This window comes from Propithecus coquereli, unplaced genomic scaffold, assembly GCF_000956105.1.
Source record: "Propithecus coquereli isolate 6110/MARCELLA unplaced genomic scaffold, Pcoq_1.0 Scaffold435, whole genome shotgun sequence".
Lineage (NCBI taxonomy): Eukaryota > Metazoa > Chordata > Mammalia > Primates > Indriidae > Propithecus > Propithecus coquereli.
Window position 1 is genome coordinate 1,364,607 of NW_012150119.1, and position 14,551 is coordinate 1,379,157.

Below are 14,551 nucleotides of genomic sequence, written 5' to 3' on the forward strand. Positions count from 1 at the left end.
TCCCTCCTGTACCTTGCACAGTTGTTACCAACCCACCTCCACAACTCTTGCTCCTCTCTGTCAAAGCCTCTACTTCCTGGATGACATGAACTAACATAATGGAACAGCCACCAGCTGTAATGTTGCTAGTCCCCATGCCAGAAGCACAGGAGAGTTTTGGAGGGTTCTCACATCAACAATTAAATGCCGCAACTTGAAAGTGGCACACCTCACTCCTACTCACAATTCATTGCCGGAATTAATCACATGCCCGCTCCCAACCTCAGGTGTCTAAAAAGTGCAACTAAACCATGGAACCAGAAGTAATTGGTAAACAGCATTAAGAAGTCCCACAACTAGATCTAATGGAGCATTAATTTGCTAACAGCTGACTTCTCAAGGGGAATAATGGAAACTAGGAAACACTGGATGATGAATTTAAAGTGCAAGAAAAATATCGAGCAGAGTTTTGGCTTTCAAAGCCAAGCCAGATTTCAAGAAAAGCCTACATTTCAAGAAAAATAGCCTTCAAGAATGCACAGGAAGTAAAAATAGTTTCAGACAATGACAAATAATTTTATTAATAGAGGAATTGCACTGAAGGAAATATTAAGTGATACTCTTTAGAATAATGAGTACAGGTAACATTTCATAAATTCACGAAGAAATCAAAAACACAGAAATATTCCATGGGCAACAAATATTAGAGGTACAGTTGCCTTTGGATAATGAGGGGCTCAGAGGCACTAACCCCACACACAGTCAAAAATCTGTGTATAAATTGTGACTCCTTCAAAACATAATACTAATAGCCCTCTATTGACTGGAAGCCTTACCAATAACATAAATAGGTAATCAACACATATTTTGTTTGTTATATGTATTATATACTGTATTCTTACAATAAAGTAAGCTAGAGAAAAGAAAATATTAAGAAAATCATAAAAAAGAGGAAATATATTTGCCATTCATTAAGTGGAAGTAGATAACCATAAAAGTCTTCATCCTCACCATCTTCACATTGAGGAGGCTAAGGAGGAGAAATAAGAGGAGGGGCTGGTCTTGCTGTCTCAGGGGTGGAAGACGTAGAAAAAAGTCCATGTATAAGTGGACCTGTGCAATTGAAACTCATGTTATTTAAGGATCAACTATGTAGCATAATAACAATAAATAATCTGTATTTAAAATACATATAAAATTTAAAAGTACAACAAAAATTGTTTATAAGGTGAAAAGGGGGAAAATTGAGTTAAATTGTTCTAAGTTGCTTACATTTTCTTGGAACAGATATAAAGTGCTAATTAGATTTTAAAATTCAAAAGTGAAAATTGGGTAAATGATAAAAGAATAATCAAAACTTGTATATCTAAAAATAGAATAATAAAGTCCCTAAAAAGCAAGGAAAGAAGAGAAAGGGAATACAGTAGAGGTGGGAAAAATTGAAAACAAATAGAAACATGGTTTAAATATTTTTTGAGACAGGGTCTCACTTTGTTGCTCAGGCTAGAGCACAGCGGTGTTATCATAGCTCATTGTAACCTCAATCTCCTGAGCTCAAGTGATCCTCCTACCTCAGTCTCTCAAGTAGCTGGGACTACAAGTGTGCACCACCACATCTGGCTAATTTTTAACTTTGTTTTTTTTTTAAAGACAGGGTCTTGCTATGTAGTCAAGCTGCTCTTGAACTCCTGGCCTCAAGCGATCCTCTTGTCTCAGCCTCCCAAAATGCTGAGATTACAGGCATGAGTGGTAGCATGGTAATGCCCAGCCAGTTTAAATATTTAAACAAAAATATATTAGCAATTACAATAAACCTCATAGACTAATTACATCAGTTAAAATACAATAGTTGTCAGACTGGGTTAAAAAATTCAAAAGATACTCTCCTTATAAGAGATGTATTTAAAATATAAGGATACAAAAAGATTGAATATAAAAGGGTGGAAAAAGATATTATACAAAACATAATTTTTAAAAAGGATAGTGTAATTATACTTATAAGAGACAAGATAGACTTTAAGGCAAATGTATTACTGAAGATAAAAAGAAATACTGTATAATGACAAAAAGGTTGAATTCAAAAAAATAAATATAAGAATTAAAAATTTGCATGTACTTAATTATATAGTCTCAAAATACATAAAGATAAATTGATAGAACCAAAAGATAAATAGAGAAATTCATGAACATGGTGGAAGATTTTAATATACCCTTCTCAATAACTATTAGAAAAGCAGATCAAAAATCAATGAAGTTATAGAAAAGATTACAGTAACACAATTAGAAAACCTGACATAACAGAGATATAAACAATATTCCCCTCAATACCTGAAGGTTATAATTTTATTCAACTACACAAAAAACATTTATGAAAAAATTATCATACGTTGGCCCAAAATCAAATTTCATAAAATTCACAGGCTTGAAATGACACAAAATATGTTCTCTAATCAAATTCAAAAATGCTAGAAATCAATGGTGATATTTAAAAATTTCCCAAATGGCAGAAAACGAAGAGCTGAATTTCTATGTAACCTGCAGAGAAAAGAAGAAATTGCACTAAAAATTGAAAAAATAAGTTGTACCAAATGATAATAAGGATATGACCTATAAAAACTAGCCAATGAGGTGGAGCCCAGGGAATTTTGAGAGCAGTGAAACTGTTCTGTTTGATATTCTAATTGTGCATATCTGTCATTATACGTTTGTCAAAACCCACAGAATGTGTAATACAACACAAAAAGTCAACCCTAGTGGGAACTCTGGACTGTAGTTAATAGTGTATCCATGTTGACTTATCAATTATAACAAATATACCACATTAATCAAGGATGTTAATAAAAGGGAAACTGTGTACAGAGGTGAGGGGTATATTTTTGTAAACATAAAATGACTCTAAAAATATATATCTTTTAATTTTTAAAATAACTCATGAGATGAATGATGCAGCCATTGTGGAAAACAGTTAGGCAGTTCCTCAATATGTTTGCTTTGACACAGGAGCACTATATGATCTAGCAAGTCTACTCCCGGTTATATACTTGAAACAATGGAAAACAGGTGTACAAGAAAAAACTTGTATGTAATATTCATGGCAACACTTTTCACAATAGCTAAAATGTAGAAACAGCCCACGTGCCCATCAAGCAATGAATGAGTAGATAAATTGTGGTACAGCTATATAATGGAATGTTATTCAGTCATAAAAAGGAAGTACATACAGATACGTGCGACAACATGGATGGACCTTGAAATATCATGTTAGTGAAAGAAATCAGACACGAAAGGGCACACGTTGTATGACTCCATTTATATGAAGTGTCCAAAATAAGCAAATCTATATCTACAGATAGCTGATTAATGGTTGCCAGGGACTGGGAGGAAGAGGGAATGCAGAGTGGTTGCTTAATGGGTACAGACTTTAGGGGGGATTATGAATATACTCTGGAACTAGAGAGTGGTAATGGTTGCACAACATTACGAATGTACTAAATGTCATTAATGGCCAATTTTATATTATGTGCATTTCACTACATGCACATAAACATGCACAAAAATACTAATGGATGTACACAGTTAAAGATATTTGAGAAATAAAAACACAGTTAACCAAATATAAACAAAGTAGAAGAGAAAAATAAATATCAAGCTTAAAGTGATTACATAGAAAACAGCCTACAAAAGAAAGGATCAATAAAACCGTGTTTTTTTCAGTGGGAGAGGGGAGACTAGTAAAACTGATATATGCCTAGTGTGAGTGATCAAGAAAAAAAGAAAGAAGGCCTAAATATCCAATGTCAGAAATGAAATAGGCACATCACTAAAGGTCATGCAGACGTTAGAAAGGAAATAAGAGAAAATTATGAACATCTTTCTGTCAAAAAACTCAAACTTTTAGATGAAATGGATCCAGAATCATACAATTTATCAAAAGTGACACAAGAAGAAATAGAAAATTTGAATAGTCTAATAACTCTTACAAAAATTGAAACTACAATTTAAAACATTTCCAGAAATACAGTTCCAGTCACCAATAGCTTCACTGGAAAACGTCAACTTTACACAAACCTTTCCTCAGATTAAAAGATAGACTACTCCCCAGTTTGTTTTACGAAGTCAGAATATCTTAACACAAACACCTGACGAGGTCATTATGAGAAAAGAATATAATCATTTGTGAGCAAGTAGGCAAAAATTCTAAAGAAAATGTCAAGAAGCTAAATCCAGAAATATATAAAAAGGACAGTGTATTATGATTAAGTTGAATTTATTTCAGAAATGCATGGTTTAATTAAACATTCAAAAACCAGTGTAATACACCACATTAATAGAATACAAGAAAAACGACTGATGTAGGAAAGTCATTTGGTGAAATTCTACATTCGGTAAATTAAAAAAAAGAAAGCCTTAGCAAGTTAGGAATGGAAAGGCACTTCTTTAACCTACTTATTGCTGGTTATGATAAAAGGTATATATCATATATATATATGCACCTATATATGTTAATATATACATCATATATGTGCCTACAGCAAGCTTGATTCTTAATGATGAATTATTGAGAGTTTTACCCTTGAGATTAGAAATTATACCAGCTATAAAAGGAAAAATTTAAAAATATGAACACCTTACATTAGCACTGAAAATATCAAATATCAAATACTAAGAAACCAGACTAAGGATGTTGTAATGAAAGGTGTATAGAACTTCTTTATAGAAAATGTAAAAAGAGAAATTAAAGACCCAAATAAATGAAGGGCTATCCCATGAAAATTTGAAACTGAAGGTGTCAATCTTTATTAGATTGATTAATAGATTTAATATATTTAATACTTTTTGTGAAAATTGAAAACTGATCCTAAACTTTATATGGAAAAGCAAATGACAAAGAGAGTTAAGGCACTCTCAGAGATGAACAAGGTAGGAGGCTGGTTCTACCTGGGATCAAGAATAGTTACTAGACTATATGAATTAAAATAAAGATAGACAAATAGAGCAATGAAATAGAGACCTGAAATAGTATCACGCATGTATGCACAGGTGGTGTATGAGACATGTGACTCCAAAAGGAGGAAGTAGGGGTGTTCTTTTCAGCAAATTGTGTTGGAACAATTAAACATTTATATGCAGAATATCGAAAAGGAAAAAAACAACTTTTGGCATTTACTTCACACACCATACCCCAATACCCCAAATCAATTTCAGTTAGATTCAGAGTATGTTAAATGCCAAAAGTAACTCAATCAAGTGTCTAAAGAGTAATATCTTCATAGTCTTGTGGTAAGTGGCTTTTAAATATCACATACACAGTGACACACACACAAATTCTAACTGTAAAGGAAAATGTTAACCTGGACTATCTTTAAGAATTAAAAACTTCTGATTATTAAAAGGAACCATTAAGAAAACAAAAAGGTAACTCAAAGACTAGAAGAATAGACTTGCCACATATGGAGCCATGGAAGGACTTGCATCTAAAATATAAAGAACTGTTATAAGTCAATAAAAAAAAGCAGGCAGTCTATAGAAAAATGGGCAAGAGTTTTGAACAGGCACTTAAATAGGTACAAAAGAAGATATCTAAATGGCCGATAAACATGAAAAACTATTCGACCTCATAGAAATGTGAATTAAAAACACAATGCAAAGCAACTGCACACCCATGAGAACTATGGCTAAAGTGTAAAAGGCTGACTTTACCAGGTATGTAAGAATCTGCAGCAACTGTAATGCCCATATACTCCCAGGGGCCATATAAATTGGTGCAGCCAGTTTGGAAAACTGACTTTGCCTGCTAAAGTTGAAGATTTGCATTTCCTATAATATAGCAATTCCATTAATAGCAATTCCTATAATATAGCAATTCCATTTCTAATTGTATGCCTATGAGAAATGTGTTTACCTGTGCATCAGGAATCATGTGTAAGAATGCTCATAACAATACTATTTGTAATAACCCCAAACTGGAAACAACCCAAATGTGCATCAGCAGCACAGAAGGATAAATAAATTGCAATATATCCAAACACGGAAATATTATATAGCACTGAAAATAAACGAAGCATACCTACATGCAACTCACAATGAAAACACATGCAAAGCTATGTGCAAACATATTGTTGAATGAAAGAAGTCAGAAACAACAACAAAATACATATGGTATAGTTCATTTATATAAAGTTTAAGAAATGACTAAAATACAGCATGTAGGTATGCATGTTTTGATTATATGTATGCCACACACACACAAAAATGATGATCCTGAAATCAGGAGAACAGTACCTTTAGAGAGAGGGGTGGGTAGTGAGAGCAGAGCTTCTGGAATGCTAAGGATGTTCTATTTCCTGACCTAAATGATGGGTATGTGGGTGTTTGGGTATTTGCTTTGTGATAAATTCTTGAGCTATCCATATTTTCTTTTTGCACATTTCTTCCTGTGTGTAATATTTGACAGCAAAAAAAAAAAAGATTCATAAAAACAATAGTTTCAATAAAAAATAAAGTGGCTAGGGACTGGAAAGGTTTAAACTGACAAAAAAATATTAATTTTTCTTGTGACAGTTTTAATAATAAATGTATTTTCATGATTATAAGTCTACTTTTGTTGCAAGCTGAAAATATAAATTTGTGAATAAAAATGGACCAAAACACACAAAGTGCTTGCTCTTCAGTCCCCACACACTCAGGGTTCTCTACAGAGCCCTATCTACTATTCTTGGCTTTGCAATTTCACTCACAATATAGTTCATCCTACCCTTCCAAGGGGCTGAGAAAGAGTGGGTGCTCCATAATTTCAGGCTGAGTCCATTCCTCCTACCCCCTAAGGAAGGTGAAGAGAGGCAGCTTGTTGAATGAGGACACACTTGTGTTCATTCTAGCTCCTAGGAGTTGTTCTCATGGAGCTTGCATTCTAGAAGGGAAATACAGCAAACAAATAGTCAAATAGCATAGTGTGGAATGTCAGATAGTATTAAATGGTGTCAAGGAGAGGGCTCCTTGATTTGTAGCTTCACAGGAGTCATGTTTCTCAATCCGTATGACAATCATGTCACTATCTGGTGCCCTGAGGATTCGTCAAATTAAACATGTAATGGAAGCTGTTAAACAAGGTTCGGCCACGGTCGTTCTGAAATTGAAAACACATTCAGTGTTGGTTGCATTGAAGAAGGCACAGTCAGAGTTTACAGCTCATCAAAAAACAATTCTTCATGTGGACAACCATATTGGTATCTCGACTGCAAGGCTTACTGCTGATGCTAGACTGTTAACGTAATTTTATGCACTGGGAGTGTTTGGATTCCAAATTTGCATTTGACAGACCCCTTCATGTGTCTTCTCTTGTATCTCTAATTGGAAGCAAGACCAAGATACCAACACAATGATATGGCCATGGACCATACGGTAACAGGCTGCTTATTGCTGGTTGTGATGAGATGGGTCCCCACATTTTGCAAACCTGTCCATCTGCTCCTTTGACTGCAGAGCTATGTCCATTGGAGCCCATTTTCAGCTTGTACTGACTTGGAGAGACATGTGTTTGGGTTTATAGAGTGCAATTTGAACGAACTGGTTAAACATGGTCTGCGGGCTTTGAGAGAGACACTTCCTATAGAGCAGGACCTAACTATTAATACAAAGAATGTTTCCATTGGAACTATTGGTAAAGACTTGGAATTTATAGTCTATGATGATGACTATGTGTCTTCATTCCTGGAAGGTCTTGAAGAAAGACCGCAGAGAAAGGCACAGCCTGCTCAGCCTGCAGAAAAGGCTGATGAACCAATAAAACATTAAGTGATAAACCAGTCTATATAAGCATTATCAAATATGTAAGAATGTAGGAACAAATATGGATGGCAACAATATATGCTCTGAACAAAAAGATGCAGAGTGGCTGAATGGTATATTTTGGGGCTCAGTCCACATGTGAGTTCTTTTCAAAACAACTTAAGTGACACTATATAATGGGGTGCACATTTTTCTTTGAGAGGGACAATCATTGTATAGAAAGTGTAAGTATCTGTACTAATGTTTTTATATGAAGAAAATAGTGTCTTTGCAGTTTTAAAGACAACTTTGAAATAAAATTTTTTCACCTCCTGGAAAAAAAAAATGCTATAAGGAAAGGAAGTCCTAACAGGCTACCCAACAGGGCAGGGAATTTATCTACTCTGCTCACTTCACAGGCCAAACCAGTAGGGGGAGAGGCTAGGAATTCAGTATATACTTATGGAAGAAAAGGAGGGAAGGAGGAAGTCAAGAAAGGAGGAAGGAAGAAAGGAATATAGGAAGGAAAGGAGGAGGGAGGGAGGAAGGGAGAAAAGGAAGAGAAAAAAGTCCTTGGTGGAGATCGTTTTACATATAACTCCCATAATGAAACCCATGATGTAGGAAGAATATCTGTGTGATTTTAATCTTACATATATTTATACAATCATAATATGGTTTCTGTTTTAAAACTTCCCTTTTTCTCTCAGGTTACGTCATTAATATCTTTTCATGCTGCCAAACACAGGTGTACATCATCTCTGCAAGCCTCACGTCCCAGGACCTGCCCAGATTAGTTCCCAGTCCTGTCTTTGTTTGGTGTCTGCTTGCCCCTGCCAGGGAGGGATGATCAGCGCCTCTGCTGCTCTGAGATTCTTTCCAATCCTGATTCTCCACTTGCTCTCATTTTTCCTTGCTCCTCTCCAGCTGGCATGGTGGTGGGCTCGGTGCTGCTTGTGACAGCATCTTCTCCTGGCCTACCCCCCACTCCTTCCTGGTTCCTGCGATGCTCTGCTTCCTGTCTGCCTGCCAGTTTTCACACAACCCCAGGTCCCACTGAGCTCCTCTGGGAAGCATCGGCATTCTAGAACACAGCCACAGCAGGCAGTGGGGAACAAAGGCATTTGGAAACACAGGTTGAGGAAACCAAGGACAGTAGGGTTGAGGACTTGCCCAAGTTCTCACAGCCAGCTCTGGGATCTGATTCCTAGTCCAAACTCTATCTGTGCCAGTGTACTCTATTGAAAACCGACAACCCACAGATGTTTATAGTAGATTCACCATTGCCAAAACTTGGAAGCAACCAAGATGCCTTTCGGTAGGGGAATGGATAAATAAACTGTAGTGCATCCAGACAATGGAATATTATTCCACACCAAAAAGAAATGAGCTATCAAGTCATTAAAAAGACATGCTTATTACTTGGTAAGATGCATATTACTCAAATTCATCTTACTAAGTGAAAGAAGCTAATCTGAAAGGTTACATAGTGTATGATTCCAACTATATGACATTCAGGAAAAGGCAAAACCACAAATACAGTAAAGATATCAGTGATTGCCATGGGTTGAGGGAAGGGAGGGATGAATAAGCAGAGCACAGAGGTTAGGGCAGTGAGAACATTCTGTATGAAATCGTCAGGCCAAGGGGAAACTTCCCCTTCACCCTCTGAAGGATCCCTGAAAAATCAACTCACAGAAAGCAGATTAACTGGAGAAAAGGCATACAAAATTTACTAGCGTGTACACAGGAAGCATCACAGTCCCCAACGGGGTGCAGAAGCTTATATACCATCTTGAGGTGACATAAAGAATGTGGTCCCAGAGCATGGCCAAAAACAGGTTATGGTGGAAAATCAGGTTACAGTGACAAGACAGGTTGTGGCAAGACAGAGGAGAGGAGGCTTGGCCAGCAAAGGCGGTCTTGTTGTGTAGATGAAACCTCACAGGTAGTAGCCCTCAGAAATAACAGACTTTAAAAGTGTTAGACTCTAAGATAATCTTTCTTAGGTCTGGACAGGGGAAGGCCTGGCTGCATCAATGCAGATATTTTACAGATGCAAATTTCCCCCACAAAAAAGACAATTTTGCAGGGCTACTTCTGTTTGCTGGTGTTCTGACAGCCATCATAAGATATGTCAAAGAAATACATTTGGAGGTGAATTATTTTGATTTACTTTAATACTATAATGTTAGATACATGCTGTTATACATTTATGAAAGCTCATAGAATGTGCAACACCAATAGTGAGCCCTAACGTCAACTATGGACTTTGGGTGATGATATGTCAATGTAGGTTTCCTGCAGCAAATGTACCACTGTGATGTAGGATGTCGATGGGGGGGGCGGGGCTGTGAGTGTGTGGGACAGGGGTCTTTGAAAACTCTCTCTGGCCAATTCTGCTTGAATCTAAAACTGCTCTAAAAAGATAAAGTCTATTTAAACAACAACAGAAAACATTTATTCCCCTTAGCTATCCAACGTTGGCTGTGGCAAAAGAGCTTGAAAATATTCATGCTTCTTTGATTTCTTTCCCATTGGCATTTTTCTGTAGCCAAGGAGCAGAATCCTTCTCTAGATAAAGAAAAGATAGCCACACACCAGTCTATTCTCCACTGGGTGTCCATGGCACGAGACGGTTTTCAAAAGCTTATTGTTTGCTCTGTGGAATTGGAGTGTCAACAAATACCTTGAATTTCGATTTCCAAGTCATTATGAGTCTCACCACGGGAGCCTCAGTGGATAAAATGATTTTATAAAGTGATTCCCCCAAACCTTGACTTGAGTCAGGTAGTAGCCCCAAGGACCTTGAGTCTTGTTTTAAGAACCAACCTCTGCTTTCTGCAGCTTCGTGCATTGGAGGACTTCCTGGAGGAAAGAGGCCAGCCTACAGACATGTCACTACCATACCAAAGTTAGGGGAAAGAAACCAACTTTATTGAGCTCTGACCTTGTGTGTTAGGCTCTTGCCAGGCATTTGGCATGCTTCATTTTACTGAATTCTGATTGCAACCTTGCAATAGAGATATTATTATTCCCATTTTACAGCTTAAGAGATAGGTGCATAGAGGTTACTAAACATCAAAGACACTCAGGTAGTGAGTTGTAGGGCTGGAAAGAAACTCACCAAGCCCGTCTTGCTCAATTATATTACATCAAGCAGCCCTTATCTTGAAGGGATTGACTCTGAGAGCAAACGGTGCTGAGGCCAGTGATTGAGGGAATAGTGTTGGGACCCAGGCCCCATCGTCTAGAGGACAACTATCTGAACTGATAGCAGGGAAGAGGCTGCTGTTTCGTAGCCCTTTGGTCCACAGCCTGCAGCCAGCACTGCCAGCCTTCGTCTCTCTCCATACACTGCGAGGCTGCCCTCTGATGGCCCCTTCCTCTGTCCAGGTTACCACTGATGTTCTGTGATGGCTTGAAATTGTCTTTACTCTTTGGACCTTTGCCTTTTTGTTAGTTTTGATCCCCTTGGTAACTTATAGTCATAGGCTACAGAACTAGGATGTGAGGTTGTTCAATAGTTAGTAAATAAAATAAAAAATGTGTCTGACAGTCCGTAGTAAGCATGCCTTTTTAGTCTGCTGTTTTGACATCTGGGGACTTGCTGATCCCAGAGGGACTGCCCCTCCCAGGGCTAGGCAATTCCTAAAATAGTGAACAATTCTCCTGCAAGTATGACTTTCATATGCAGAGTAACACACCCAGAGCCCTGTACCCCTCAACTACCTCCTTCACCAAGTTTTTACATTCCAAGCCACCATCCCCCTGCCCTAGTCACCCCATTGAGGGGCTGGATGCTGGATAAGGGACAGCCCCTATTCCTCAGAGTCTGCCAAAATTATTTACACTAGCCAATCCTACGCCTGTTTACACCGCCTCACCTGTTCTTTCCCATGGAGATCACAGTGAAGGCTCTTGCACGTACTTTTCTTTCGCTCCCTCTGTCTCCTGTCTGACGCTGGTGCTCCTCCTGTGGTCCTGTGTGCTGTGCCTCCTGTGTCGAGGGGTCTGTGAGGATAAAAACATCTTCTTTCAGTATTTTTTTCTAGTTGGCTGACTAGAGACATCGAATGCCAGTTATCCTCAGAAAGAAGAATCAAAGTTAGAGTGAATATTCATAACTTGAGTAAAGCGTCAAGGGGCGAGTGCGTGAGTCTAGGGGAGTACATGTGGATAGAAGCAAGGGCACAGAAAAAGGAGGAAGCCGGAGGCTGGCAGAGATTGATGAAGAATGCGAGGGACTTGGTATTTTGTCAAAAGGGTAGGTGGGAGTGTTTGGGCTCTCCTCCTCCCTGTGGCAGGCTGCTGGTATCCTAACTGTGGGGCAGCTTTTCTGCCCTTGTAAACACAAACACTGGTGTGGGCAGCAATTTGGGGGACTTCTTGGGAGGCATTGCACCGGACTACCAGCTCGTGCAGAGTCTCTTCCAGACTCAAACTGCCATGGTGAGCGCCGTACTTGGGATGCACCAACTGGGCGACTCTGTCCTGCTCGAGGAACCTCAACCCCTGTGTCCCCACTCACTGAAGCCCCTGCAGACATTCCCCAGCACCTGCTTGGATTGTAGCAGCCACATAGGGATGGCTGAACCCAGGGGAGCTTCAGGGTTCCCAGTGGTCTAGCCCTCAGGGAGTGCTACTCCTAATGGAAGGGAGAGTGCCATGCACCAAGGGGGAATGTCTTGGGATACAGGAAATCAGAGCACATGCTTTCCTGTACCTGAGAGCTCCCCGCTGTGGGTGGAGTATAAACAGTGCCACTTCCAGCACAGATGCGGGTACTGTGGTTGGCTCTGCGAGGGAGGAGTGTGGATCCATCTTAGCAACCAGGTGGTCTCAGTGCTGGGGCACAGACAGAGAGAGCGGAGAGGGGGACTTCTCCTCCCCCCACCCACTGCTGAGGACACAGCCATGGCTACTACTGCAAGAGGCCAACACAAGTCAGAGGATAGCCATCCTAGGGCTAGTAATGTCAGCTGCGTCCCACTGGCAGTGTGGCCACAGGGCTTGGGCTTGCATGAAACGTGGAGCCCCTTTGCCTTCCACATGGAACGTCAGCTTTCCTGCAATGGACAGCAAGAGACCTCACCATCTATGTGTTTGGGGTTGAGGACATCTCTACAGTGAGCCACAGGGCAGGCATCTTTCAAGGCATTCAGCTAAATTGCAGCCTGGAGATAGATGGTGGTGTCTGTTTGATCTGAGGGTCCCAAGTGTCAGGACAAGGGCATGACAGGGAGTGGGTCACATTCTTGCCTGCCCAGGCCTTGGAGTTCCTGCCACCCCCTGCAGACACCTTAGCACCAGGAGCTCCCCCAAACACCCCGGCCAGGGCCAATGCTTGTGTCCATCACTGGGGTACCCAACAGTGGGCTTAGAGGTTCAGCTCTGCCCAACTTTGTTTGGCCCTCAGGGTGTCTGAGCCAGCAGTTCAGGGCACTGCGCACCCCACAAAGCAGCCCACTGCCTGAAGTACCAGAGAGCTTCTCCCAGTAAGCAAAGATCAGGGTATAGCCATCTGTTTCTGCTGCAGCCAGCTCTTACCCATAAGCACCACCTACTGGCCTGGAGGTTAAACTGCACAACCCAGTACAAAATCTGCTGATGTGAGTACACAGTGCTGGGAAATTAGATAAGCTTCCTGTAACCTCAGTCATCACGCCCCACAGAAGGTAGTGAACCTGCTCTTGCATCCACTGCATCACTACTGAAACCAGCATTTGAGAAAGCCACTGTGCAAAGGCTGTCTGTAACCAAGGAACACGTACAGAACCTTGGCTCCCTGAAAGTACCCAAATCAAGGCTAAATGAACAAACGCAACATATGATACAAGCACATCCTAGGGGTGGGGGTGGGGAATAAAATTTAAAAATCCCCATCCAAACAAAAGTAAATTCAAAAATAAGAAGTGACAGCTTCTCCATATGAGAAGGAAACAGTGTAAGAACTCTAGCAGTATAAACAGACTGTTTTAACACATACAAGGAGTCATACTAGCCCTCTAGCAATGGATGCCAACCAAAATAAAAACTCTGAAACAGCAGATAAATAATTCAAAATATTGCTTTTAAAGAAACACAATGAAATTCAGGAAAAATTTGAAAACATTTTACACTGGTGAGTATTTATGCTGATCTGTGTGTAACACTTTTCTGAGTACTTTCTGGAGGGCAGGTCTTATCTTGATGAATTCCCTCAGTCTTTGCTTGAGAAAGTCTTTATTTCTCCTTCATATAAGAAACTTAGTTTTTCAGGGTACAAGATTCTAGGCTAGGCATTATTCTGTTTGAGAAGAGTGAGAATGGGGTTCCAGTCTCTTCTAGCTTGTGAGGTCTCAGCTGAGAAGTCTGCAGTTAGTCTTATGGCTTTTCCTTTGTAGGTTACCTGCTTCTTTTGCCTTACAGCTTGTAGGAGGGCTTCTTGTGTATTTATTTTGGCCAGTCTGATGACTATGTGTCATGGTGTCTTTCTGTTTGTACTGAATCTCCCAGGAATCCTTTGAGCTTCTTGTACCTGGATATCTAGATTTTTAGCAAGGCCAGGGAAATTTTTCTTCATTATATCCTCAAATAGTTTACCCAACCCTTGTGTATTTTCTTCTTTACCTCAGGGATGCCTATAATTCTCATGTTAGGTCTCTTCACTTAACCCCACATTTCTTGTAGGCTTTGCTCTTTTCTCTTATTTCTCTGCTCTATCTCTGTAACTGACTTATTTAATTGAAAGGTGTTATCTTCAATCCCTAAGATTCTTTCTTCTGTTTGATTGACCCTAGTCTTTGGGCTTTCCACTGTTTTT

At 39.4% G+C, this 14,551-nt stretch overlaps 1 pseudogene; it reads left to right on the top strand.

Moving 5' to 3' along the window:
* The first annotated feature begins 6,999 nt into the window (after positions 1–6,999).
* On the top strand, positions 7,000–7,773 carry LOC105818066 (annotated as a pseudogene).
* The last annotated feature ends 6,778 nt before the right edge of the window (positions 7,774–14,551 follow it).